The sequence below is a fragment of the Macaca fascicularis genome, chromosome 6, assembly GCF_037993035.2.
Source record: "Macaca fascicularis isolate 582-1 chromosome 6, T2T-MFA8v1.1".
NCBI lineage: Eukaryota > Metazoa > Chordata > Mammalia > Primates > Cercopithecidae > Macaca > Macaca fascicularis.
This window is the reverse complement of record NC_088380.1, coordinates 158,411,985-158,439,564: the sequence shown is the minus strand read 5'-3', so window position 1 is coordinate 158,439,564 and position 27,580 is coordinate 158,411,985. Positions and strand designations below refer to the sequence as shown.

At 47.1% G+C, this 27,580-nt stretch overlaps 1 protein-coding gene across 1 annotated transcript in view; it reads left to right on the top strand.

Moving 5' to 3' along the window:
- The first annotated feature begins 5,397 nt into the window (after nucleotides 1-5,397).
- Nucleotides 5,398-27,580, top strand: part of FAT2 (FAT atypical cadherin 2) — an 87,841-nt gene continuing 65,658 nt past the window's right edge. The window contains exon 1 of the mRNA XM_005558312.4: nucleotides 5,398-5,561. The gene's annotated coding sequence lies outside the window, so the exon portion shown is untranslated. The remainder of the gene's footprint in view (nucleotides 5,562-27,580) is intronic.

The window sequence follows — 27,580 nt, the reverse complement described above, 5'->3', positions numbered from 1 at the left end:
GTGATTTGGTTGGACTATAGCCTAACAGTGGCAGCTAAGAGCATATATCTTGAAGCTGGATAGACTTAGTTCAAATCCTAGCTCCACCATTTAAGGGTATGATAACCTTAGACAAGTCACTTAAATCTCTCGGACTCTGAGTTCCATCCTCTGCAAAATGAGAATGATAATAATAGTGTTACTATTATTTTCCTTTTTTTTTCTTTTTCTTGAGACGGAGTCTCACTCTGTTGCCCAGGCTGGAGTGCAGTGGCCAGATCTCAGCTCACTGCAAGCTCCGCCTGCCTCCCGGGTTTACACCATTCTCCTGCCTTAGCCTCCCGAGCAGCTGGGACTACAGGCGCCCGCCACCTCGCCTGGCTAGTTTTTTGTATTTTTTAGTGGAGACGGGGTTTCACCGGGTTAGCCAGGATGGTCTCTATCTCCTGACCTCGTGATCCTTCCGTCTCGGCCTCCCAAAGTGCTGGGATTACAGGCTAGTATTATTATTTTCAATGGCAAAAACTGCAATTACTTTTGCACCAACCTAAGGCCTCATAGGGAAGATCAATTTCAGGATTAAATGAGATGATGCTCAGCCTGGTACATAATAAATTAGATCAAATATTGTCATTATTACTACAAATATTATTGTTGTTGTTATTACTATGCAATGGGGAAAAATGGAGATGATGCTGGAAATATAGTTCATGGTTATGAAGAAAGGGACAAGGAAGGGGTACTGGTTCCCTGGGCCATGGCCACATCACAGCTGCAAGTCTCGGGGCAGGGAAGGGTGGGGATAACATCAGAGGTTCTGTTTCAAGTCTTCAGAGTGGCTTGCCACCTCCCAGGCATCCCAATGGGGAGACCTAACCAAGGCCATTGAAGCAGCCAGCCCAGCTCCAGTGCACTCACCCTGGAGCCCCACCCACCAGCAGCAGCCTGGGCCAGGCCGACTGAGGACTGGGCTGGCAGCAGATGAGCTCATGCCCACAGGACTGGCCAACAAGGCCGGACGCTTCTACTGGTAGGAGCCTGTCAGAACTGCCGGCTGGGGGTCAGGATGAGCTGGAGAGCCCGGTGGTGCCCAGATGCCTATGGCCAGCAGGTCTGCTGAGTGTTTGATTACATTCCCGGGCACCCCAGGCAATACCAGGGCTGGCCGTTCCCACTCCTGCTGAGTTCCGTCTGTCAGCCACGGAGTTGCCATCCCAAGCCCGGCCCCCACGGCCCTCCTACCTTCCACCTTCTGCTTCTCCTTTTCGGCAGCAGCCCTGGCTGCAGAGCCAGGTGGCCTCAATCCCCGGATGACTTCATCCTCCTTAAAGGCATCATGTCCCTTTGACAGTCGGGCCTCTAGAGGCTTTCCTGTCCACAGACCAGGCTTCAGGGTCTCTGCTTTGTTCCTGTCTCCCAGCTCCACTCTTATCCTGCTCTGTGACCTTCCCCAAGGAGAATGCAGTGTAAAGGAAGGGGCCTCAACCTGGAAAAACAGTTTGCACTTGTCACTGAATGTGTCGCAATGTAACCAGTCCATCAGCCAACTGTCCCCAGTGGGCTGAATCCTCTCTTTCTACTGGTCTTCTAAGGTGGACGACACTCACTTGGCACCTACCCTGTGTAAGCGACGCATGCGGTGCAGTCATGCAGCATTTCCCTCAACTAGGATGACCAGCCATTCTGGTTCTCTTGGGACTGTCACAGTTATTGAAAAGTCCTGCATCCTGGGAAACCCCTCAGTCCCAGGCCAACTGGGACGGTTGGTCAGCCAGCCCTGTGCATGCATCTGTGACATGCCTCCTCTGATTATTTGTGTTTGATTTTCACTGAACAAATCTGAACCTTTAACCTGCCCCAGAAGGAGTCAAGGGGGTTCAGTCTTAAATATTCAAATAATACTGTCTATGCTTCCAGACTTTATGAGCACCCTGAAATCTGCTGCCTGGTCAGAGAGTCCTCTGCCCTGTCCCCTCATTTACATCACTGCTCATTCAGTGAGTGCGGCCATATTGCTCTAGAAAGAAAAGCCCAGGAGGGAGGGAGAAAGAGCTCACCCGGTTCATAGGGAAGAAGACAGCTTTCCCCAGGCAAGTAGGGGAAATGGACATGACTCTTCTAGTTCTTTCTTTAGAAGCCTACAGCACCCCTGTAAAGACTTTAGAACTCTAGAATGTTAGAGGTGGATGTTAAAGATCAGAGTTCAACACCTTTATTGAAAGAGGGACCCTGAGGTCCAGGAAGGGGATTCAGAATCAGTTATGAACACTGAGGCCTGAGTCCCACCCACAGGGAGTCTGATGTAATTGGTTTGGATCTGGGGCCTGGGCTTCCTAGGTGATGCCAATGTGCAGCCTTGGTTGAGAACCAATGAGTTAGACATAGACCCATCCCTGAGGAACTTCAAATAGAGTAGGGCAGGAGTTAAAGTGAAGAGAGGTACACACAAGGCCAGGGTCACACAAGGGGTCTTGCCAGAGGATTGTGAGGAGAGGGGAGACCCAGGCAGTGCACAAAATGCTGGGTTAAGGGCTTCAGACAGACCGGGGCTTGGATCTTAGTTTAGTCTAGACCAGTGACCTTGGCCAAGTAATTAAAGCTTTTCTGAGCTTCAGTTTCTTCACCTGAAACACACATAATGATAATAGCACCTAATCCATTGTGGATTTCAGAGAAATCAGATAATTCATGCAAAGTGCTGACATAAAGATGAGATGTTATTATTATCATTATTATTATTTGAGACGGAGTCTCGCTGTGTCACCAGGCTGGAGTGCTGTGGTGTGATCTTGGCTCACTGCAACCTCCACCTCCTGGGTTCAAGTGATTCTCCTGCCTCAGCCTCCTGAGTAGCTCGGATTACAGGCAAGCACCACCACTCTCAGCTAATTTTCTGTATTTTTAGTAGAGACGGGGTTTCACCATGTTGGCCAGGCTGGTCTCGATCTCCTGACCTTGTGATCCACCTGCCTTGGCCTCCCAAAGTGTTGGGATTATAGATGTGAGCCACCGCGCCCAGCCTATTATTATTATTATTACTTCTTGCTCAGGTCAGCGGCTTGGTCAGGATGTGCTCACAAAGGGGAGTGGAATATGAGCTATACCAAGACAGAGAGGTACAATTTCAGGAGGAAGAGAGAGAATTTCAGATATCAGGGAATGAGAAGTTTCTGAGCGTGCTTGGAGGGCACTAGGAGTCCATTTCCCTGGTGCACGGGAGACTGGAAGCCTGAAGACCCACCAGAAAGGTGCTGGGGCCAGCAGGGAGAAGGACCAGGAGTGGCTCAGGAGAGTGGTAAGGGAGCTGGGGAGAAGGGGATGGATACCAGCAGCCTTATGAGGCTCCGAAATCCATCCTGATACCCATCTCCCCCTCCTGCAATAGGCTGCAGACAGTCCCTGCACTGGACAGGCTGGAGCCCAGCCTTGGCCCCAGTGAGGGCCCCCGGGGGAAGACAGTCGCCTGCCACTCTGCACATGACTAATCAAAGGGCCCGTGGGGTTGCCCTGCCACCCCCTCTCTGGTTAATGCCTAATCGGACCAAACTTGGAGGCTTGGGTGGCAATCAGCCAAGTGGATAATTGCTCAGGTTAGCCTTGATCACAGGCTCCCTGGGAGCGGATCACAGTAGCTCCCTTCACGCTGCAACTCCCTGGGCCTCTCATCTGGGGTGGAGGCAGCTTGTCAGAGGGAAGCCTCAGAGACTCCTACTCGTGGGGAATCCCTCTGGACATCTTGAGCAACACACCATAGCAGCCTGCATGATGCCTGTGGTCATCCGGGATGCTGGTGACAGGTCCCTGAAGGCACAACTCACAGTGACTGCAGCAGCTGCATAAACATCTCACTGAGAGCCAGGAAACAGCAAAAAGGCTCATGGCTCCTGTATGAGCAACAAGACCAGAACCTTCATGGTTTCACTAATCCGTAGGGTACAGCCTAAACTTCTAGACACCTAAGTCCTAGCCACAGAACCAGGCCTCGGTTTTGTCACATGGCAGGGGAAACAGATCTGTTCTGAGTGGTCCCAGCGCAGTTGTGACCCCATTTAACAAATGCGGAGACAGAGACTTAGCAAATTTAAGTCATTTGCCTTGAGACACATAGCTTATAATAATAATAGCATTAACAACGATACGAATAATTCTTATTTATTAACCAGGTGGAAGAGTTGCTGCTCAACTGGACAACTAGAATTGCTAAGAGTTCAAACTGATTGCTGGGAGAGGTGATAAGCTCCTTGTAATTAGAGGTACGCAAGCAAAGACTCATTTATTTGCCAGGAATGTTGCAGAGGGGCTTCAAGACCTGGGGGGAGGGAGGGGATTAGACAGGATGGTTGCAGAGTTGCTTTTGGCTTTCTGGGGCAAGAGCTATATCATTTACCTCTGTGTCCCCAGGGCCTAGTACAGTGTCTGGGAAAAGGTAGACACGGGCCTCACCTCTGCATGAACACACAAAACAAGCAAACAAATGTGTTCTATAACTAAAACCGTGGCAGCAGGGGAGACGAGTGCTAATTCTTGTCTAACTCTTCTCGCTTTCCCTTAAAACACTGGTTCTCAACACAGGGTGCACAGTGGAATCATCTGGGGAGCCAGAACAGAGAAGCACCTCATAAAATGCATCGAAGCCAAGGCGTCCTGCACCCCAGTGAGCCGTCACTCACCGTGCTTTGTGATACACACAAAATCGGTCTCATGAATCTGTACAATCTTATGAATCAGGTATTCTTGTTACCCCCATTTTATAGATGGGGGAGCCCAAACTTAGAGAGGTTAAGTCAGGTGTGGGGGAAGTCACAGCTGAAAACAATAAGAATAAGAATTACCTTTTATGGGGGACTTTCTCAGCTAAGTCCTTACTGGTTTCTTAGCAACCTTTATCTCATTTAATTCTCATAACAACCTTATGAGGTAGGAGCTATTATTATCCTCATCTTTTCAAAAAAGGAAACTGAGGCTCAGGCTAGGTAACTCACCCAAGCTTACTGAGCTGGTAGGTGGCAGTGCCAGGGTTTCGAACCAGCTCTGTCTGGCTCCAAAGCCTTGGGGAAGGGGGTGCTGTGGTTGTCAGTCTCAGATCTGAAGCGTGGAGGAGTGGAGAGAACACTGTTCTGAAAGCCAAGTGACCTTTTCTAGTTCCCTCGTGGTCTCTGTGTGACTGTGTGACCCGGGGCTATCCTACCAGTCCAGGGCCTCAGTTTATCCCTCAGTGCAACCAAGAAGGGAGGTGGAGATGGGCCTGATTTCTCAGCTCCTTTCATTTTCCATGACTCGATTCCCCACCGTGAGTTCTGGGCCACAAACCAGTTGGCTTCCTCCCTCCCTCTCCGTGAGACAGAGAGCTGGCAGGAGGGGATGATCCGCCTCAATTCTCCCACCTCCTTTTTCCTCCTCCTCCTCCTGGGCTGGGACACACCTACTCCAACTTTCTCAGCAGCCTCTCCGGCTGCGGGCTGCGCGCCTTCCTGCTCCGAGTCTCTGCGCCTCCCTCTGGAGCCTGTCAGCCTGGCCCTCGTGAGAGGGGCGCCAGCCCAGCAGCCTGCTCTGGGGCACCCTCCCCTACCTGAAGGGCACAGGTAAGAATTGCTGGAGGATGGGAAGATGTGGGGGGGTGGGGGGCGGGCAAAGTTAATCCATTCTCGAGTCTGGTTCCAAAGCAGGCTGGAGTTGGGGACTCCTGGAAGGTAGAGAAGGAACCAGGAGATGGCTGGAGCAGGCACAGAGAGGGAAGACAGGGACATCTGGGCCTGGATCATCTAGGTGCACTGAAAGAAGCCAGTGAGGTAGCCAGTCGGCGGCTGGGGATCGGGGCCCAGCAATGCGCAAGGCTGAGACTGTGATCTTGTGGAGGAGGAAGGTCATATTTGCACACGTGGAAAGTTGGATTCTTGTCCTGGAAGAATCAAATCCCCCACTTGGGCTTTCTGGAGATGAGCCTTTAAGAGGACAAGGAGGATATTTCTTCTGTAGTTTTAGGGGGAAGTGCCAGGGCCAGGAATTGAGAGTTGCTGGCTTCTTGTGTGTGTCCAGGTGGGCACAGGAACATTATCACAGACAAATCTACCCGGCGGCTAAGGGAGAGTCAGATAGTCTGGTCAGCTCTGGTTCTCCAGTGGCTGCTGAGATTAGGACCTCCGCTTCCCTGACTGTAGAATGGGGGCGTGCATAGTCTCTAATGGCTGTGGAAGACCGTGAGTCTGAGTGGCACCAACACAGCACTGGAGTTGTTGGGGTGGGAACAGCCCTGCTCCCCTGTCTTGGGGAAAGCAGAAATCTGATGCATATCTCTGGAGGCAGGAGAGCCAGAGTGGAACGCTGAGCAGAGCCACTGGGCTAGAGTTCAGTTCTCAGAGCGGGTGCAGTGCCATTTGCTCCAGCATGGGGAGCAGGGAGGCAGTGCAGAAGTTTGCCAAGGGCTCAGAAAGGCCGCCTCTGTGCCCAGCCTCAATCTGGAGCTGCTGCCTGGACTCAGCGGAGGTGGAGAAGTAGGCTAGGAAGTAGGTGCTTCTAGTCCTTCAGCCCTGCTTTGCAGGTGGGAGCAGAGACTGGACAGGTGAACATGCCTTGCTTGCAGGACCCTACTAAGAATTATCACAGCTTATGCTCATTGAATGCTTCCTGTGCTCTGGGGACTATGCTGAGCATGCATGGTCTTTTGAAATTTTTGAGGTTTCAAATCTAGGCAGTGTGACAGAGTGGGAAGAGAATTTCATTAATCATGTCTCTGTGACTCACAGGCTGTGTGGCCTAGGACAGTTTCTAACCTCTCTGGGCCTATGTCTGAACATATAAAATAAAGGCATTTGGGTGTTTGTTAAGATCCCCTCCTCCCTTTATTTATTTATTAAATATTTATTTATTTTGAGACAGGGTCTCTCTCTGTCACCCAGGCTGGAGTGCAGTGGCATTATCATGGCTTACTCTAGCTTCCACCTCCTGGGCCCAAGCAATCCTCCCACATCAGCCTCCTGAGTAGCTAGGACCACAGACAAACACCATCACACCTGGCTAATTAAAAAAAAAATGTTTTTTTGTAGAGACGGGGTCTCACTATGTTGCCCAGGTTGGTCTTGAACTCTTGGGCTCAAACAATTCTTCCACCTTGGACCCCTAAAGTGCTGGGGTTACAGGCATGAGCCACCACACCCGGCCAAGATCCCTTTTGCATCTATTCTGTTGGGTAGACAGAGCAGGAGTGATTGTCTCCATCTTGCTGTTGAAGAACCTTGAGAGGCTCAATGTTCCATGTCCCTGTAAGAGGCAAACTAGGGCCCTCCCCCAGGGCTCTCCATAGAGTACACGTTAGACTTCTTGCAGGAAGATGCTGAATCCATGATGTCAGCTAGCCTGATGCTCAGCTTCTGGCATACTCTAACCTAAGTGCAACTGAACTCACCTTGGCCTGTAAGTTCTCCTTCCAGATGCTTTATGACAGGCTGTGGCACTGGCCTGGTGCTGACCAGTTAAGGCCAGGTGGGAGAGGCTGTCAGGCAGGCGCTAAGTTTTAGAGACAGCCTGTGTGTGTCTGGGGGGAGATGGAGTTGGTACAATTAGGGACCTGCTTGCACCCCCTGGATAATCCCTGTCTTTTGGATTCATTTTGAATGGGGATGGACATGACCTCTAGAAGCCTCCTATGATCCCCGGGCTCCTAGAGTGCAAACTGAGCTAGCTCAGAGCCTCAACACTAGTATTTCTAGGACTGATAGTACTAACACTCACATTCATGATGGAGGTTTCTAGACAGGTTTACAAAGTAAAGTGTGGGTCCAACTCCAGGATATTATTAGCCAAGTGACCTGGACCTCAACTTCTCTAAAACCTCAAGCTCCTCATTTGAAAAATGGGGATCATCATGGTTCTTTCCTCAGAGAATTGATGTGAGAAATGAGGGGGTGCATGGAAGGTAATGCAGGAAATGTGTAGGACCTTATTTATTATGTTCACGGTCATCAAATAATTGATTCTTCTCTCTTCCTCCTGGAGTGGGTATCATCTCACAGCACCTTGAAGTGTTCCTTCCTGAGAATGATCACAATTATAATTATTAATTCCTTGTGTAACTTTTTTTATATTGGCTCTCCTACTAAGATAAGCCATGGGTCTGTCTTGCTTACTGCCCGGGCGCCTGGGTGCAGCACAGTGCCTGGCACATAAGAAAAGCTCATTGCCTATCTGCTGGCTGAATGAATGAATCTTCATTTTGAAATCATAGATGAGAACTGCTGCTTACTGGAGGACTAAGTATTAGCCCCAACCCATTCATAGATAGAGTCCAGTGGAAGGGCCCTTAGAGATCACTGAGTCAGACAGTTGGTAATGGTGAGGGCTCACCAGGGAAGTCTGGTAACTTGACTGAGGTCACACAGCAGTGGGGAAAACCAGACCACTACGCAGAACTTGGACTTGCCTCTGCTTCACTCTGCCTAGCCCAGTTCAGGAGGTGTTCCTATTTTTTACGTAAGTGGCAGGTCAGTCTTGAAGGCCAGTTGGCTCCCACATCCTCCAGAGGCAATGTGGGATCAGCAATGAGGTTGATCTCTAGATTGTCAGCTGCCTTCCAGGGGACAAAAACATCATCAATCAGACTCCTCTCTGTCAATATGCACCAACAGACACATACACACTCACTCACACATACACACACACACACCACTCCATCACTATTGCCAGTGGGTCAACAGATAGCTGTAACTGTACAACTCGAAGAACCCTTGGGAATTCTCTGAAGTCTCCCTTGAAGAATCATTGCTCCCATTTTACAGATGGAACAATAGCTTTTGAACTACTTGCCTAGAGTCACATAGCCAGTTTGCCTGGGTCGGCATGCAGTCAACAGTGAGCTATTTGTGAGAATTCTCAATGACTTAGACCCTCTATGTGCAGGTCACCAGGTTAGGCCCTTTCACAAACTCCTTCTCTTCTACTCTGCGCTACTGCCCACATCACCCTCTACTGCTTCTTGTTGTCATGGTTTTCAGTGTGGAGACCATGAATAGAGACTCAGAAATGTTAAGCTAATCCCTGTAAGTCACATGGTTCTGTTATCTTAATAGACACTCAATGAGCAGTTACAATGTGTCAGGCCCCCAAACACTCACAGTTGGTAGAGACAGGCCTGTAAATGGGTGGTTTAATATCTCGAAGTAGGTGGTAAAACTCAGGCTGGCATGGGGACCCAGAGGAATGACAGTAGCTGGGTTATAAATTCAATGAAGTTCTTGGAGGAGTTGGCACTGAACATCAGTTTTAAAGGCTGAATGAGAGTTAAATAAGGAAAGAAAAGTGGGAAAGGCATTTAACAGAGGGAAAATAACATATGGAAAGGCACAGCAGTTAAAGAAAACAGCAGATGTGTGCAGGAACCTATAAACTGGGTGGGGAACATCTGGAGACATGGTCCGAGAGATAGGTTGGGGCCAGATCATTGAAGGCCCCAACCTACCTCTTTTTTGTATGTGTCAGGCCAAGGAGCATGGCATTTTCAAAAAAATGTCACATATATATATAATGTACTATTGAAGGAAAATTATACACAGAAGTAAACAGAATGGTGTAAAGAAGCCCTATCACTCAGCTTCAACAATTATGTTTATTTTGGGGCATGGGTTGGTTTTTTTTTTTTTTGGAGATGGAGCCTCATTCTGTTGCCCAGGTGGAGAGCCGTGACATGATCTTGGCTCACTGCAACCTCCACCTCCTGGGCTCAAGTGATTCTTGTTCCTCAGCCTCCTGTGTAGCTGGGACTACAGGCGTGTGACATCATAGCCAGCTAATTTTTGTATTTTTAGTAGAGACAGGGTTTCACCATGTTGCCCCAGGCTCGTCTTGAACTCCTCACCTCAAGTGATCTGCCTGCCTCGACCTCCCAAAGTGCCGGGATTACAAGTGTGGGCCACTGCGCCCAGCCTGAGCCACTGTGCCTGGTCAACAATTATGTTTCCTCTATACCTCCTCCAACTCTTCCCCTATCACATGATCTTGAAGCAAAAATCCCCAGATATATGATTGCACCTGAAAATATTTCCATATATCTCTTTAAAACAGAAAGAATTCAGAAAGTATTTTCAGGAGCATGGCTTTTATTTTATAAACATTGGAGGACCGTTAAAGGAGTTTAAGTTAGAGTGCTTTGGCTAGGTAGACCTATCTGCCCGTGAGGTGGAACACCAATTCAAGGAAAGGAGTCAGATTAGAAGGCTAAGATATCCTGTTTTCTCCCCCTTGGCCGATCACAGTGCCTGATATTCCACCACTACCCATTGATTAACAAATTATCTTCTGAAATCCATCTCTTCCTGAAAGGGGCGATGTCATAAGCATTTTCCAGTGTGAGTCTGCAAAAGAGAGAAATCCTCCCTTGCTCCTTTTTCCGTTCCTGGGCGGCCCCTGCAAGACCACCTGAGGCAACAGGAAAATGCCATCTATCCTTCCGCTGGCTGGGGGCAGGGAGCTCACAGATGAGAATTCTCTGGTTCCCATTTGGCTCCAGTGCCCGCAGCAGTTGGCCTGGGCACAAGCCAAGCAGGATGGAACAAGCCAGTGGTGCAGTAACGTCAGCATGTGTGCACGTGTTGGCCTGCGTGTGCTCACGTGTCCAGTGTCAGAGCTGCTGCCTGTCCCTGCAGCATCCTCTCCCCTCAGGGTCTTCCCATTAAATGCAAGGCTCAATGGTGCAAAACGTATCATTTTGGACCCTTGGAAGCTTAGCCTGAGGAAGCGGTAGAGATCGCTATCAGTATGGCACGTGGGCTCTGGAGCTGGGGTGCTGGAGTTCCAGTCCTGGCCTTAACACTTTCCATCTCTGTTACCTTAACGCATGATTCCACCTTTCTGAGAGTTGTATAATGCTGTCTATCGCACAGAGCTGCTGAGAGTTGATGCATGTAGAGTGCTTAGCATAGTCGGCACAAGCTAAGAACTCTCTAAATGTTAGTTACTATTATAGATTTAGGGGCTCATGAAGTCTTGGGAATTGACTCAGAGAATTATAGCATCTTGAAAAATTCCTAGAAGCTCAAACTCTTGGAAGCGTATATTAGAGAACCCTATCGGATCCCTGGTACACTCTCTACTCTGTCCTGGTAGTGTATGACAAATTCAAAAACAGAATACATAAATTGTAAGTTATGGCTGATAATTTTTTTTTTCCTTGAGATGGAGTCTTGCTCTGTTGCCCAGGCTGGAGTGCAATGATGCAGTCTCAGCTCACTGCAACCTCCACTTCCCGGGTTCAAGTGATTCTGCTGACTCAGCCTCCCAAGTAACTGGGATTACAGGCATGTGCCGCCATGCCTGGCTAATTTTGTATTTTTAGCAGAGATGGGGTTTCACCATGTTGGTCAGGCTGGTCTCGAACTCCTGACCTCAAGTGATCCAATGTGCTTCGGCCTCCCAAAGTGCTGGGATTACAGGCAGGAGCCTGGCCACAGCTGATGAATTTTTATAAAGTGAACTCAGATGGTAGTTAACCAGTAACTGGAGCAAAAAGCAGATGTTCCCGGCCCCTGAAATCCCCCTGGTGCCCCTTGCCAGTCACTGGCCCCTGTTGAGTGACTGTTATTCAGATGGCCAGGCTATTCTCAATGCCTCTGAGGATGGCCATGTCACTCCTTCTTTAGGGGCTATTTACTGTTGTTAGGAGAACTCCAATTATTAGAGAGGTCCAGTGAGTTAATTTGGAAGTTGCTAAATTAAACTTTACCTTAAATTATTTAATTTTTACTGTCATATTTCAGAGGCAGCCTAATTTAGAGGCAAGTTTCCCAAATGTCTGGGGCTGTTTTTTAAAAACTACAAATTACTTAGCCCCATCCTAAGTCTACAAAATTAGATGGAGGAGTGTGAGGGTGAAGGACGGGAATCTATATATACATTTAAGCTCCAAGGGCGCTCGAGGTGAGGTCTAACTGGGCTTGGTAGCCATTGGACTAGCGGTTCAGAGTTTGGACTCAAGTCAGATAGACCATTTGTTCCAATCCGCGCTCCACACTGACTGGCCATTGACCTTGGACAAGTCACATGGCCTTTCTGACCCTCAGTTTTTTCATTTGTGAAATGGAGACAGATGAAAGGATAGTACCTGCCTCTGTGGGTTGCTGAAAGGCACTGAGACATCCACAGCACAAGCGCTCACTAAATGCTAGGTGCTATAATCAACATTACTATTATACTGGGCAGAGACCGTATGCGATGGAGCCAAGGGAGTGCTGAATCTGGCATCTGAAGTTTTGTGTTTGAGTCTTGACCGGGCCACTTGCTAGCGGTATATGACCTTGGACAAGTCTTTTGAGCCCCCGTCTCCTGGCCTTGACTTCCCCATCTACAAAATGGAAATACTCCTTGCTTCCTTCCTAGGGTCTTTGAAGGAATTAAATAAGAAAATGGACCAGAATATTGCTCCAAGAACAGAAAAATGCTGCAGGAAGTAAACCCCAATGAGCTGGAACCCAGCTAAGCCTGGGAACCCTGTGGAAAGTGGGCTTGCCATTGTCCTCGTGGTTCTGTGAGGGCAGGCCGGGCAGGGGAGGGTAAAGGGAACCGTTGAGGTGTCAGTTTTCCACAGCCCTGGTATGCCCTGGCATGGTTCCTGAGCTTCTTGGTTTCTGAGAGCTGTCTCCTTCCTGGTTCCTGGGGCAGGAAGGGTCCAAGATCCCATAGCTGTGAAATCCCATGCAATTTGCAGGTAGTCCAAATGCTTTTATTATTTTAATGTCTTCTTCTTTTTTAATTAAAGTCTTCTTTGAAGTCATTTACTAGTGTTTTAAAAACTTTTTTTTTGAGACAGAGCCTCGCTCCGTCACCCAGGCTGGAGTGCAGTGGTACAGTCTCAGCTCACCACAACCTCTGCCTCCCAGGCTCAAGTGATTCTTGTGCCTCAGTCTCCCAAGTAGCTGGGATTACATGTGTATGTCATCACACCCAGCTAATTTTTTTATTTTTACTAGAGACGGGGTTTCATCGTGTTGGCCAGGCTGGTCTTGAACTCCTGACCTCAAGTGATCCACCCACCTTGGCTTCCCAAAGTGCTGGGATTACTGGCGTAAGCCACCATGCCTGGCTCCTAAAAAAAACCTTTTTAATGAAGTATAATATGCATACAGAAAAGTGCGCAAATCACAAGGGTACAGCTCAATTAATTTTTCAGAAACTCACCAGCTCCCAGATTAATAAATAGAATATTACTACTATTGCAGAAACCCTCTTTGTACCCTTTTCAGTCACTCACCACTTCCCTCCCACATAAGAGTGACTCTATCTTAATCTAATCTATAGATTTGTTTTGCCTGTTTTTAAACTTTATAAACATGGACTACCACAGTATGTACTTTTTAATATATGGCTTCTTTTGCCCCATATTTTGTGAATGGGATTCATCTCTGTTGTGCCTGGAACAGCAGTTCATTTTCTTTGCTGTGTAGTATTCCATTATGTGACCGTACTGAAATATACTTGTCCATTCTGCTCTTGATGGCCATTTGGTTTGTTTCCAATTTGGGGCTGCTATAGCTAGTGCTGCTTTGCATAGTCTTGTGATGAATCTTTTGGTGAACATATGTTCACACTTCTGTTGACCTAGAAGTGGAACTGCTGGGTCATGAGCTGCGCATATATGAATGGAACTCTCTTATTTTCAGGTTAAGTTCTATTTATTACAAGTAGAACATGGCTCCCCAGGGTTCAGTATCTATCTAGAAGATCAAAAGACCCCAGGAAGATGAAAAGCTGCCTCTGAGGTTGGAGATGCTGATGAACAGAGGCGTGTGCAGACAGTGACATGCGTAGGCTCAGAGACTTCCAGGTGATAAAGTTAGGCATGAAACTCAGATCTGTTGCGTTCCTTCTCCCATCTGCTCTTCTGTTTGACTTTAGCAGTAACGTTGTGTCCACTTTGCTTGAGGGCCAGTGTTCCCCACACCAACAGTCAGCAGACCACCTACAGGGGAAATATGAGTCCCACTTTGAGTCCCACGGCAGCCCTCCTGAAACAGGCTTTTGGAGGAAGAGGTTGCGATTTTTAACACAGTGACATTTGAGAATCACTTCTCTAGCCTGAACAATTTCTAAAGACTGCACTCTTTTCCTGATGTCCTCCATCCCCTCTCCGCCAGGGCGTAGGATCAGGCCACATTTGGGATATCAACTTTGAAAAGAGGCATGGTAGAGTGTAAGATCCTAAAGAAAGAGATGGTTCCCTTGTTCAGCAGTTCTCGAACACCGGTCATACCAAAATCACCCAGGGAACTTGTTAAACATCTATTTCTGAGCCCCACCCCTAAGGATTTTGATTCATTAGATCTGGGGTGGGGCTGGGAATATATATATTTTTAACCTTCACCCCCATCCCCTTGGGGAATTCCTAATGGTGGGAATCACCAGTTCAATCCACCGGCCAGCTTTGTAGATGAGAACACAGACGGGCCCAGCCGCTCTGTTGAGTTTTGTGTCTGCTGATGGCTGGGTGGAGCAGTTGCCTTGGCTAAGAAAAATTGGTATGTGTGGACGGAACCCAGGGGGCTTGAATGTTGAACACGGGGACTTGGCCTGCAGCCCACCGGCAGCGGCTCATTTGCATCTCATTAGTATGCACCTTGGGTTACTCAGGGCGCTCCCAAATCATCCCTGACCTCTCTCGTGCCTTGGCTCTGCAGTGAGGTTCAGCCAGCTCAGCAGCAGGACTGGATGCATCAGACAGCAGAGAGCCTGTCTTGCCCCACTGCCAGAGCGCAGCTCCCACCTGCAGCAACCTGCCTGCCTGCCTGGCTTTGTCCTAAGCTGTTCTACTCAGAGGGGAGAGGACAGACAGATGGCTGGGCTGGGCTGGGCTGGGCCAGGCTGGAGGAAATGGGAATGAGAGGGGAGACTGGAAATGAAACCTATGCTGAGAATCTGTGTTTGCTGGCGGAGAGGATCTGAGGTTATGTGATCCCTGATATGGGGGAGGGATCATATCATCCTTCCCCTTCACAGTTGCTCTTTCTAACCCATGGGCATGGGGAGCGGGCCAGGGGGACTGTTGGACACACAGGTGATCTGAGTTTTATCCTGGCTTGGCTCATACTAGCTGTGTGATCTCAGGAGTTAAATAACCTCTCTGAGTCTCAGTTATCTCATCTACAAAATGAGGATAATTATAAGGTTGCTGTAAGCAAGCTTAAAAGAGATAATGCCTGCCAAGTGCTCACCACAGGGCCTGGCACCCAATAAATGTTCAATAAAAGTCAGCTGTGAGCAGCTGCATGCGCCTCTGCAAGCACTCCATAGTTCCAACCTCACCGTCTTCAGGGCAGCTGGTGATAGCGCAGCAGAGGGTTTTCTCAGGGAGGTAGGAAAGCTGGGACTAGTCTCCGTTCCCAGATGGATGGGTGGAGTCTCCATTAAATGAGGGGATTTGCTCGGGGCTCTCTCACTGGGCCTCCTGCTTGGTCCTCCGATATAATACCAAAGGAGTAGGGTCTGAGGTCCCTGGATTGTCATCTTCATCACAGCAGCTACCTCGCGGGGGCTCACATGCAAGCCACTGTGCCCACCGCTTTGTGCCCTTCTTCTTAGTTCTGACCCTCATAACATAAATGAGGGAATGATTATGTTCCCTTGTTTACGCCTGAAGAGACCGAGCCTTTGTCAGGTCCCATGATTTGCTCAACATTACATACAACCAGCAGTGGGCCAGGGCAGGACTCCAACACAGGCATCCCCTCTCCAGAGCCTGAGTGTGTGGCCTGACTGTAGCCACCCCACCTCCTGCAGGTGCCTGAGTTAGAGGCAGAACCTGGTTGGGAGTGGCCACGTGAGACTGATGGGCTCACGGAAGGGAACAAGGAGAAGCTTCTGTTTCAGCAGTTAAGAGGAACAGTATTCCTTTTGCTGTTGGCCACAGGGCCTGCTGGATCCTGGGAAGACCGCTTATTGTGTCTTGGATAGAGACAAGAAGGGGGCCCAGAGTGGTCACCCCAACATGTCAGTGGCAGAGCACAAAAGATCGGGAGATGTATGTTTTTATAGAATGTGCAGGACATTTTCTACCTGGTGTTTTCACTGTCAATACTCTTCTGACCACTCTGCCCCCTCTTCAACTCTGAAGGAGGTCACATCTGTTATTATTTTAATGGTGCTCAAGTTGCTGCTTGAGCTTTGCTGCAAATCACTGCAAAAACAGAAGGAATGTCACAAAGACCCGTGTGTGTGTGTGTGTGTGTGTGTGCACGTGTGTGTAAGGGACCCTCCCACAAAAGGCTCCTGGGGCACGAGTGAGGGTCAGCACCCGTACAGAAAAGAATTCCTACATTCTACACAGATTTTTTTGAGCACCTACTGTAATGGTAACAACCACCACCCATTAGCGACCTTCTGCATGACTGGCGCCATGCCAAATGCCATCCATGCATGTGTTCATTAAATCCTCCAGGAAGGTGTTACTAGCCCCATTTCACAAATGGGGAAACTGAGGCTTAGATAGGCTCAGCTTTGCCCCTCAATGCAAGCAGAGGCTGTTTTGAGGGCAGGTCTCATCCTGAAACCAGTTCTTTCTCCCTGCACTCTCCTCTTGACTAATGCAGAAGACCTTGGCCTTGTGGGTTCCTGAGGATCCTACAGGTTGACAGCGGAGCTGGGGTTGGGAGAACAGCATGGCCAGTGGCAAAATCCCAGGATGGGGAGCCTGGGTTCTGGTTCCAATTCTGCCACCAACATGCTATGCAACTTAAAGTGACCCCTTCCCTTCTCTGGGAATAGTTTTCTCGTCCTTATTAAACAGAGCTTGGACTCATAGTTGTCTTCAAACTGTGCCCTAGGGAGGCCGTGGATTTCACTGACAAAGGGACGATGCATAGGGGATGGGTCTCTGGGGCTCCTCTCACACCTATCATAGCAGGTCTGTTTCAATCTACTTAACATAACAAGAATGATAGTTATAAAATAACAACAGCTAGCATTTATTTAGCAACTACTAGGTGCCATGCATGTGCTGAATGTTCAACAGGTACCATCTAGTTCTACCTTCAGAACACTATCTGAGGTGGGTTCAGTTAGTATCTTTCTCTCTCTCTCTTTTTTTTTTTAAAGTATTTGCTTATTTGTATTTTAAATTGACAAAATTTGTATATATTTATGGTGTGCAACATAATGTATTGATAATGTATGCATTGTGGAATGGCTAAACCAAGCCATTTAACACATCCATTAACTCATATGCCTTTTTAAAATTATTATTTTTTTATATTTTAGAGATAGGGTCTTGCTCTGTCACCCAGCCTGGAGTGCAGTGGTGTGATCATTGTTCACTGCAGCCTCAAACTCCTGGGCTCAAGCAATCCTCCCATCTCAGCCTTCTGAGTAGCTAGGATTACAGATGCAAACCACCACACCTGGCTAATTTTTAAATGTTTTGTAGAGATAGGATCTCGATATGTTGCCAAAGCTGGTCTCAAACTTCTGGCTTCAAGCAATCCTCCTGCCTTGGTCTCCCAAAGCTCTGGTATTACAGGCATGAGCCACCATGCCTGGCCCCTACATGCTTATTTTTTTGTGATGACAACATTTAAAATGTATTCTCTTAGCAAATTTTCAAGTACAATATACAATGCATTTATTAATTATAGTTACCATATTGTACCAATAGATCTCTTGAACTTACTTCCCTTCCAAACAGAGAGCCCCAGAAGTGGGCCTGGATTTGTTGATCCCTCAGAATTCCTACTTTCCCTCCTTCCTACCCCAAGCCCTGTGTTCCTGATGTTCCCTCTGGCTTAGGAATTTTTCAACTCCAAATGGAAATTTTGTATTCTTTGACCATCTCCCCAATCCCCACCCTCACCCCAGCCACTGGTAACCATCATTCTATTCACTGTTTCTATGAGTTTAACCTTTTTAGAATTCACACAGAAGTGAGTATATGTGGATTCTAAAAAAGTATTTGCAGTATTTGTCCTTATGTATTTGGCTTATTTCACTTAACATAATGTCCTCCAGGTTCATACATGCTGTCACAATTGACAAAATTTACCCACCTTTTAAGGCTGAATGATATTCTCTTGTGTATATAGGCCATATTTTCTTTATTCATTCATCTGCTGATGGACATTTAGGGTAATTCCGTATCTTGGCTATTGCGAATAATGCAGTAAACACGGGCCTGCAGGTATCTCTTTGACATACTGATTTCGTTTCCTTTGGATGTATACCCAGTGGTGGGATTGCTGGAGCATATGGTAGTTCTATTTTTTATTTTTTGGGGAACCTCCATACTGTTTTCCGTAACGGCTGTACTAATTTACATTTCCACCGACAGTGTCTGACGGTTCCCTTTTCTCCACATTCTCTTCAACAGCTGTTATCTCTTGTCTTTTCGAGAATAGTCATCCTAACACAATCTAATTGTGGCTTTAAGTAACTCTCTTTCAAAGGTGAAGAAAAACAGAGGCTCAGAGATCAAGTTATCCAAGGTCGCCTCAGTTGGGACTTGAGGTCTGTGTTTGAAAACTCATCCTTTCGCAAAGGATTCCACTGGATCAAAGTGGCAAGAAGCACAGGAGAGTAAGCACCCCACAAAACGAGACCCATTCAGCAGGTACATTCTGGCCTTTGCATTTTGTTCTCTTCTCCATCTGAAAGCAGCTTTCTAGTCCTCCTGGAGAGTCTGTTCTGTGTTTAGTTTCTAATGAATAAATACCAGGCCGTGTTCTGCTAAGCTGGAGTTGGCTTTGATCTTTTTTTTTTTTTTTTCACCTTTCCCTTTTCATGGATTTTAATGGTTTTCATCTAACAAACTCCTCCTACCAGAGAGCCCCAGAAGAAGTGGGGCTAGAGTTGTTGATCCCTCAGGATTCTTCCCTTCTCTCCCTGCCACCCTAGGCCCTCCAGTTCTGAGGTTCCCTCTGGCTTAGGGATTTTTCAGCGGCAAATGCAAAGCTCATAGATCCATATAAACAATCCTAAGAGGAAGAGACCCCAGACACGCCTCTTCCTCTCTCTGGGCCTCATTGAGTATCAGGATCTGCACTCTCAGAAACCCACAGCGGCGTTTTCCTTGCTGCCATCTCAGGGCCTTTGCGTTGCCTGTTCTGTCTGGAACTCTCTTCCTCAAGATAGCTCTGTGGCTCTCTTCCTCACTCTGTTCAGCTCCCTGCCCAAATGTCACCTTGTCATATGGGACTTCCCTGACTCCCCTTTAAAAAATAGCATCTCCCCTCCGTGCTGTACCTCTTGCCCCACATGATGTTTCTTTATATTGCTTTTCATCACTTGGCACAGTCAATATTTTCTTGTTTATTGTCTCTCTCTGCTACTAGAATACAGTCTCCACAAGAGCAGAAACCTCATCTCTCTTGTTCGCTGCTCTAGATGCCTGGCACAGGGCAGGCCCTCAGTGAATGTTAAATGACTGACTGACTGAATGAATGAATGAATGAATGAATGACTTTGGCAGAGGAAGCTCAATAATAAAACACTTTCTTCACGTCCCCCACTTTGTTCCTTTTCTTCCCCAAAGCCCAGGCCACTGGAAGCCCTTTTCTTCCTTCAAATAGTCATTTCTCCAGGGTCATACTATGACTTTTGAGCGCTCTAAGCATCTTAGTCTTTGTGGGCCCCTTCTTCCATGAAACAATTATAAATTATAATTATGTAGTCATAAATTAAAAATGATGTTCTATGACAGCATTGGTATAAAGATGCATATATAGTCATGTACCACATCATGACATTTTGGTCAGTGTGGGACTGCATATATGAGAGTGGTCTCATAAAATTTTAATGCCATACTTTTCCTGTACCTTTTCTATGTTCAGTTACACAAATACTTACCATCGTGTTACAATCACCTACACTATTCAGTACAGTAGGAGCTGTATAAGTTTGTATCCTAGGAGCAATAGGCTGTACCACATAGCCTAGGTGTATAGTAAGCTTCACTATCTAGGTTTGTGTAAGTGCACTCCATGATGTTTGCACAATGACAAACTTGTGCAAACTTCTCGAAAACCATGAATGACTCCCTACTACTAAGGAAAGAAATTATTTTAGTGGCTAAGACTTGACTAGCAGGTACCTAGAATGTCACTATTCTTTCACTTACAGTTTTTATTCTGGTTCAAATAGTGACACATTTCTCAGAATGTACTCCCATTGTTAAGTGAGACATACCTGTGTTATTATATATCCAAACTCTTCAACCTAAAAGTTTTTCTTTCTTTTGTATTTAAAATAAACTAAAACATTTATTATTGATTCCATTTTCAAATTTAAAAGGAAATTCTCAATAATTTATTAACTATAGTAACTTTCTACAGTAGTCCTCATTCCTGAAAAGATGCTTAAAAACCCAAAAACCTATAGTATAACTTAATTGATTTAAACTAGGGGTGAGTGAAATGTTTTTAAATGTTCTCCTGGTAATTCTAATATGCGCTAACAGTTGAGGCCCACTGTTCCAGATAATATCTCCCAGTTTGCTCCCTCAGATCATTCCCATCCTCCTCTAAGACATAATTTGGGGGCATAGTCATTCCAAAAGCTAACCATTTTAAAAATACCCCCTTGTTCCTACACCATACTGCTAAGTATATTTATGAATTTTAGCTTTTTCCCTTCCATATCTTTCTAGCCCACATATTAAGATCTCAATTTTTCTTAAGAGATTCTCCCTTTTCATTCTGCTTTAATAGTATGTGTAGTCCTGGGTCCTGGGTGTGCCCACTGTGCCTTATAGATGAGTGGACCCAGCATTCTTCTCTGAATCTCATGAATCCTGTGGTTCCTATGCCATGTTCTCTAGAGCTGGGCTGTCCAATGTGGTAGACACAAGTCACGTGTGGCTTTTAAAATTTAAATTAATTAAAATAAGATAAAACGAAAAACTCAACTCCTCAATTGTACTAGCTGCATTTCAAGTGCTCAATAGCCAGCCACGCATGGCTCGTGGCTCCCACCCTGGACAGCACAGAGACAGAACACTTCACCACTGCAGAAAGTTCTGCTGGAAAGCGCAGCTCTAGAGTGAGCCCCAGCTACTCCAGGCCTCTGGGATGTCTCTCTTCTTAGAATGTGGATTCCTATTCTGTGCCGGTGCTTGCATCCATCACCTACTAGATGAGTGAACCTGGGCACAGTCTTGAAATTATCCAAGCCTCAATTTCACAATTACAGATTCAGAGTAATGAATGTCATAGTACAGATGATGATGGTACATCACTAACTGGTACTGAGTGTGTTCCAGTGCTAGGTATTTGCCGTACTTTAACTCATTCAGCCTTCTCAAGAACTCCACGAGCTAAGTACCATGATCATCTCCCTTTGACTGAAATCAGCAAGGTTAAATGACCACCCAGGGCCACACAGCTGATAAACAGAGAGCTGGGATTTGAAACCAGGTCTGTCTGATATCAGAGCCCACTTTCTTAGCTTTTAATTCTGTCAAGTACTGCATACTCTACCCAAAGACCAAGTGAGATAACGCATGCAAATGCTTACTTGAAAACTTATAGATTATCATACAGATGTAAGACAGAATAATTTTTGTCATCAATAATAAAAAGAATACTAATAAATAATGGGACCCCATGTCCCAGCTCTCTTTCATCCATGTTTTAGATAAGGATTTTCTTTTTAGCCATTTCTAATTCCAGACTAGGACAGGTCTGGCTTTTACAGTCAACCCCTCTAAGATGGCCTGTCTGCCAGCTGACCTTCAGACTGCCATTTACTGAGCCATTATTTGTTCTAATAAGGTGTTACTCTGCATTTTTCCTCCCTGTGCTTTCACCTGTCAAATTTTCTGTTTTCCCTGTAGTCCTGGGAAGTAGGTAGGAGTAGCTATCATTATCTCCATTTTACAGACAGGCAAATTGAGGCCCAGGAGAGATTCTGTGGCATTCTCAAGTCACAGGACCCATCAATGGCTCCAACCACTGACTCCACTCCTGGCCACATCCAGTTCTTTGTTTTGTTACATGAGAATTCAACAGTGGCTGCCTACTAACTAACAAATGACTCACATGTTCATACAAGTTTCTTGAAAGTAAACTAAGCCTCTCTACCCTCAGTGAACTCCAGTTGTCTTAAACCAACAAAGCTGGTGTTCAAGCCCTGTCCATACCAGAGTGGGAGTCTTGAACGGGAAAATCCCTTTTTTGGTCTAATGTCAGATTACTCATCCCAATGATGTAGCCCTGTCCTGGTCCTGCTTCTTCTCAAAAACCGTCAATGACTCCCTACTACCAAGGAGAGAAATTATTTCAGTGGCTAAGACTTGACTCGCAGGAACCTCGAATGTCACCATTCTTTCATTTACAGTTTTTATTCTGGTTCAAAGCACAGTCCCTCTTAATTTATTTCTCTCACCTCCTTAAGGTTTTTCATAAATAGAATATATTTAGGATTCTTTCTTGAGAGTCACAAGAGCCAGTCTTAGCACTGAACACGTGCGGCAGACGGTAGGACAATTAGAGGGGTTTGGAATCACCAATCCATTACGGCCCTTCCCTCTATATGCACACACATTATTTACAGATGAGGAAAAAGGTCCACATGGCTTAGGTGACTTGCTTGACCAAGAACAGACAGAGAATGAGTGACTTTAGGTCTCAGCCTCCCAGAACCCAGGTCAGGGGGGATCAGTTTATTACACTGACTCTCAAACAAGCATTGGCAGGTGTATAACCCTGATCCACAACCAGAGGAAATCCCTTCACTGCCTTTGCGGGGCTCGTTTAGGGTCTGATAGAGACCATAGGTGTGCACAGGCCAAAGAACCATGCCTGTATGAGTTGGAAGGGCCTTCAGAATGCTTCTTATCTCCCCCAAGGACAAATACCCTCCTACAGGAGAATATGCTCCTCAGGTGGCCGCCCAGATTCTGCTTGGATTCCCCCAGTGAGGAGGAGCTCCCCACGTTCAAACTTTTATCCATGAGTTGGATAAAGACATGGATGTTACCACTATCAGGTTTCTGAATGTCGGAATCAAGATCCTGAGAAGCTGGAGTAGAGAGCTGAAACACAGGGTGAACTGAATCACAACCTCTTTAAAGCCCTACAGCGCTAAGTTGCAGAAAATCAGCCTGCACAAGCATAGATCAGGGATGACGGAATAATTTGTCTGAAAGTGTTTTTTGCTTTGTTTTGTTTTGTTTGAGATGGAGTCCTGCTCTATCACCAGGCTGGAGTGCAGTGGCGCGATCTTGGCTCACTGCAACCTCCAACTCCCTGGTTCAAGCGATTCTACTGCCTCAGCCTCCCGAGAAGCTGGGATTATAGGCACATGCCACCATGCCTGGCTAATTTTTGTCTTTTTAATAGAGACGGAGTTTCACCATGTTGGCCAGGATAGTCTTGATCTCCTGACCTCATGGCCTCCCAAAATCCTGAGATCACAGGCATGAGCCACTGCACCTGGCCTGAAAGTTTTTATTATCCACAAACTCAACTGTTAATAGTATAAGCCAGGTGCTAAAAAGTAGTATTACTGGGTAATATTTGTTGAAAACTGTATCACGTATTGTGCTCAGCACTTATGTGCATTAACTCACTTTCATTCTCAAAATGATCTCAGGAAGCAGGGAAACTAAGGATCAGAAAAGGCAAGCCATTTGCCCAAGGTCACACAGCCAGAGTCTGTGTGTTGTTAGCCACCTTTTCCCGCCTTCCACATCTTTGAAAGGGGGCTGGGAGTTACATGGAGGCAAAGTTGGTTCATACATGTATCCTAAAAGGGTCCATTCATGGCCAGGTAGACACAGAACTAATGTACCCACACAATTATTCAAAAAATTGACTACTAAGTATGCATGTGTGCCCTCTTGTAAATGTGCATATTCACTCAGATGCAGGTCTCTTTCTGGGCCTGAGGAGCCAAGGAACATGAGGCCCCACCCCAGACAAGCGCCTGCTCGCAGCTTCCCAGAACAGTCTGTGGCTAGGCCAGCAAGCTTAGACTCGACCAGAGACCAGTGGCTTCCTGCTGCGTTGGGGCACAGGCTGGACCTTCTCCAGAGGCTTCAGCGGACCCCGCCCTCAACCCAGCCCAGGCTTTGATTCTGCCGTGGCATTAAAATCTAATAACGAATATGTCCTGAGTTTTGTCTACATACCAGGCACTGTGCTGAGTACATTAATGTGCATGATCTTATGTAGTCTCCATAAAGCCCTATGAATATGAATGCAGTCCTCTTAATAGCCCTGTCTCACAGATGAAAAAGCTGAGATTCAGGGACACTGAGTAACTTACTAAGGTTAAACAGGTAGCAGGTGGCAGAGCTATGACTTGAACTCAAACAGTCAGATTCATAAGTGACCACAGCTCTTTCCGGAAGCACGGTCGGGAGGAAAGAACCTGGCTCTAATTCTCACCCTGTGACTTTGGGCAAGTCTCTTTCTTTCTTTGGGACTTTACTTTCCAGCTTCCAAAAGGAAGGAATGATCATGAAGGGCTCTTCCAGCGTTCATTCTGTCATGGCATTTCCTGAGTCCAGATTCTTCCATTTTTCAACTAGTATTGATTGAGCCTTGTTCTATGCCAGGCACCGTTCTAGGCACTAGGGAATTCATCTGTGAATAAGATACACAAAACTCCTCTCTTCATGGAGTCCAGTGTCAAGTGGGAAGACAGTCATTAAACAAGTAAACAAGAAAATATTGGGTAGTGATAGGTGTCATGAAGAAAATAGGGCAAAGTGATAAAGAGGGAGTTGGCAGGAAGGTTACTCCAAACAGGGGCTCAGGAGGTGATATTTAAGTGAACACTGGTTGACAAGAAGGAACTATTCATGTGAGAATCTTAAGGGAGGCAGGAAGTGCAAAGGCGCCGAGGCAGGTCCCAGTTTTGTGTGGCTGCAGCTTGTGAACTGGAGAAGTAACATGGGCCAAGGAGCTTCTGTTTTAATCTAAGTGTTATGGAAAGCCACAGGAAAATGTTAAGCAGGTAAGTCAGATGAATTGATGTATGTTTACACAAGATGTTTTAAAATAGTGGTCCCTGGGTGTGGTGAATTAGGAAGGTAGTACAAGGAGCCCTGCGAGCCTGTTCACTCATCTGGACCTGAGGCCAGGAAACAGCTGTGCAGACACTGTTCCCTCCCTCAGCAAACTACTCCCCAGGTGTGCAGGTCCTACAGCCTGGGCAGGCCATGGGCACCAAGCCGCCATCCCAGGGTGCATTCTCTCTGCATTTTATCCTCCTCCAGAGAGACCCCTCCCCTTCCCCTTCCCTCCAGCTCATCTTAACGGCGCCTGCGCTGCAAGGCGCCTGTGCAGCCACCGAGCAGAGTATCTTGCTGGGACCTGCCCAACACGGGTACTGACCTGGGGAACAGGAAGCTCTCCATACAGCAGGGCAGGCAGGGCTGGGAGGCTGCGTGCACCCTGGGTTCGCAGAGCTGTGGAGCCAGTGGACCTGGGCCTGGGGTGAGGACTCATTTTCCCTTGGGGTTTCAACTTTAAAAGCAATGCCATCCTGCAGGAGTTGGAGGCCGAATGACTCAGGGGTCTCCTTCCGTTTGTGGGGGCTGGGTCAGGGGTAGGGTGAGTGTGGCTTTTGCCTGGGGCTGGCGCCACTATGGGCTGCAGCCCTAAGCATGGAGGGACAGTCGGGGGCAGGCGGGGTGGGGAATGTACAACAGCTCTTTCTGCCACTAGCTTTCAGACCTCAAGTGAAGAGTCTGCCTCCTTCCTGCCCTCTCTTTTCTGAGGTGCCTGGGCTTAGGGCACCACCAACAGAATCTCAAGAGTCGGGAGGCAGGTGGTAGGGAAGCTGGAAGGGTGGGACATATTGAAATTATTTTCTGTCACAGGCCTTCAGACTCCGAGTTAGGCAGACTTTTCTATTCCTGCCTCTTATCTCGGGATGCTGTCAGCAGGATCTTGGGGAACCCTGTGCCCAGTTCACACAGGACTCTGGGAAGGCTCGGCTCCAAGCCTCTCCTTCCCCCTTTGCCTTGGAAGTTTAACTCTTCCTTGGCTTTGAAGAGCAAGGCAACTGGAAAATCAAGTCTGGCCAGTTTTATCCAAGAATGCTTCAGCACATCTGGCTGGCAGCCACGAAGCTCCTAGGAATCAAGGCTCCCAGGGGCAAGCCAGGCATCAGCCTGGTGCACCAGTCCTACACATGGCCCTGCCAAACTCTGCCCCGCTCCTACCTGCCCCTTGCCGCATCCTTGGCCCTGGTGAGTCTCACATTTTCACCCAGGCTGGAGTTCAGGGATGGGCTCTGTGGGAAACAACAAGGGTCTAAGACAGGCAAAGCATTTATTCATGATTAGTTCAACAAGAACTAACTCCCAGGGACTAGTTCTTACCTGGTCACACACTGTGTGACTTGGAGCTTGACTGATTTCGACTTTGGGGCTCTATTTCCCCATCTATGCTCATCTAGGATGAAAAGCAGGGATAGAACCCCATCATCTCTAACGTTCATTTCAACTCAGACATTCCAGGAGCCCGGGAGTTTTCATGTTCCAGGTTACAAGATGAGTCCGAGTCATGCCCTGTCTATAAGGGACATGTGGTGAAACAGGTATAAATAGGACTGGGGCAGGGAGGCAACCCTGGTCTGTGCAAGGAGTTCCCACTAGCTATAAGGCCCTGGGCAGCTCCCTTCCTTTTATGAACCTTAGTTTCCTATTATCAATAATGGCTGATATTAAGTTAGAACTGACGATAAACCAGTCACTCTGGTAAGTCATTTACCTTTATTATTTCACTAAATTTTCACAACAATCCTATGAGACTGATAATTTTTTGATCCTTATTCTACAGAAGGTGAAATGAAGGCTCATCGAGGTTAAATAACTTGCTCTAAAAGTCACCTACCTAGCAAATGACTGAGGCAGGGCTGAGAGCCAGGAAGCCAGACACCAGGCCTGGGATCTTGGTCACTTTGCTTTCCTGCAGCCTCTGCATGTGCGGAAACAGCTCAGTTTGGCTAGAGCTCAGCCCTAATGGAAAGGCCTTGTAGGAAGGAGAGAGAGAAGAGTAGTTTAGAACCAGATTGCTAAACTTGGTTCCTGGCTAAGAGTTGGGACTATCTCACCATCACCCAAGGACTCACAGAAAGTTTTTGGGAAAAAGAGTAAGAGTTCAGGACTGCGTTCTAGCTGCTGAGTGCCTTTGAGAGAGCATTTTGAACTAGTCTGCTATTCTTCAGCCACGGGGTTTCTCAACCATGGCACTACTGACATTGGGGCTGGATAATTCTGTTGCAGGGCTGATACGGTTTGGCTGTGTTCCCACCCAAATCTCATCTTGAATTGTAGTTCCCATAATCCCCCAGTATCACGGGAGGGATCCAGTGGGAGGTAATTGAATCATGGGGGTGTGTTTTTCCCATGCTGTTCTTGTAATAGTGAATAAGTCTCATGAGAGCTGATGGTTTTATAAAGAGGAGTTCCCCTGCCCACGCTCTCTTGCCTGCTGCCATGTAAGATATGCCTTTGCTTTTCCTTTGCCTTCTGCCATGATTGTGGGGTCTCCCCAGTCATGTGGAACTGTGAGTCCATTAAACCTCATTCCTTTATAAATTACCCAGTCTCGGGTATGTCTGTATTCTCAGTGTGAGAACTGACTAATACAAAGGTACCGTCCTATGCATTGTGGGATGTTTAGCA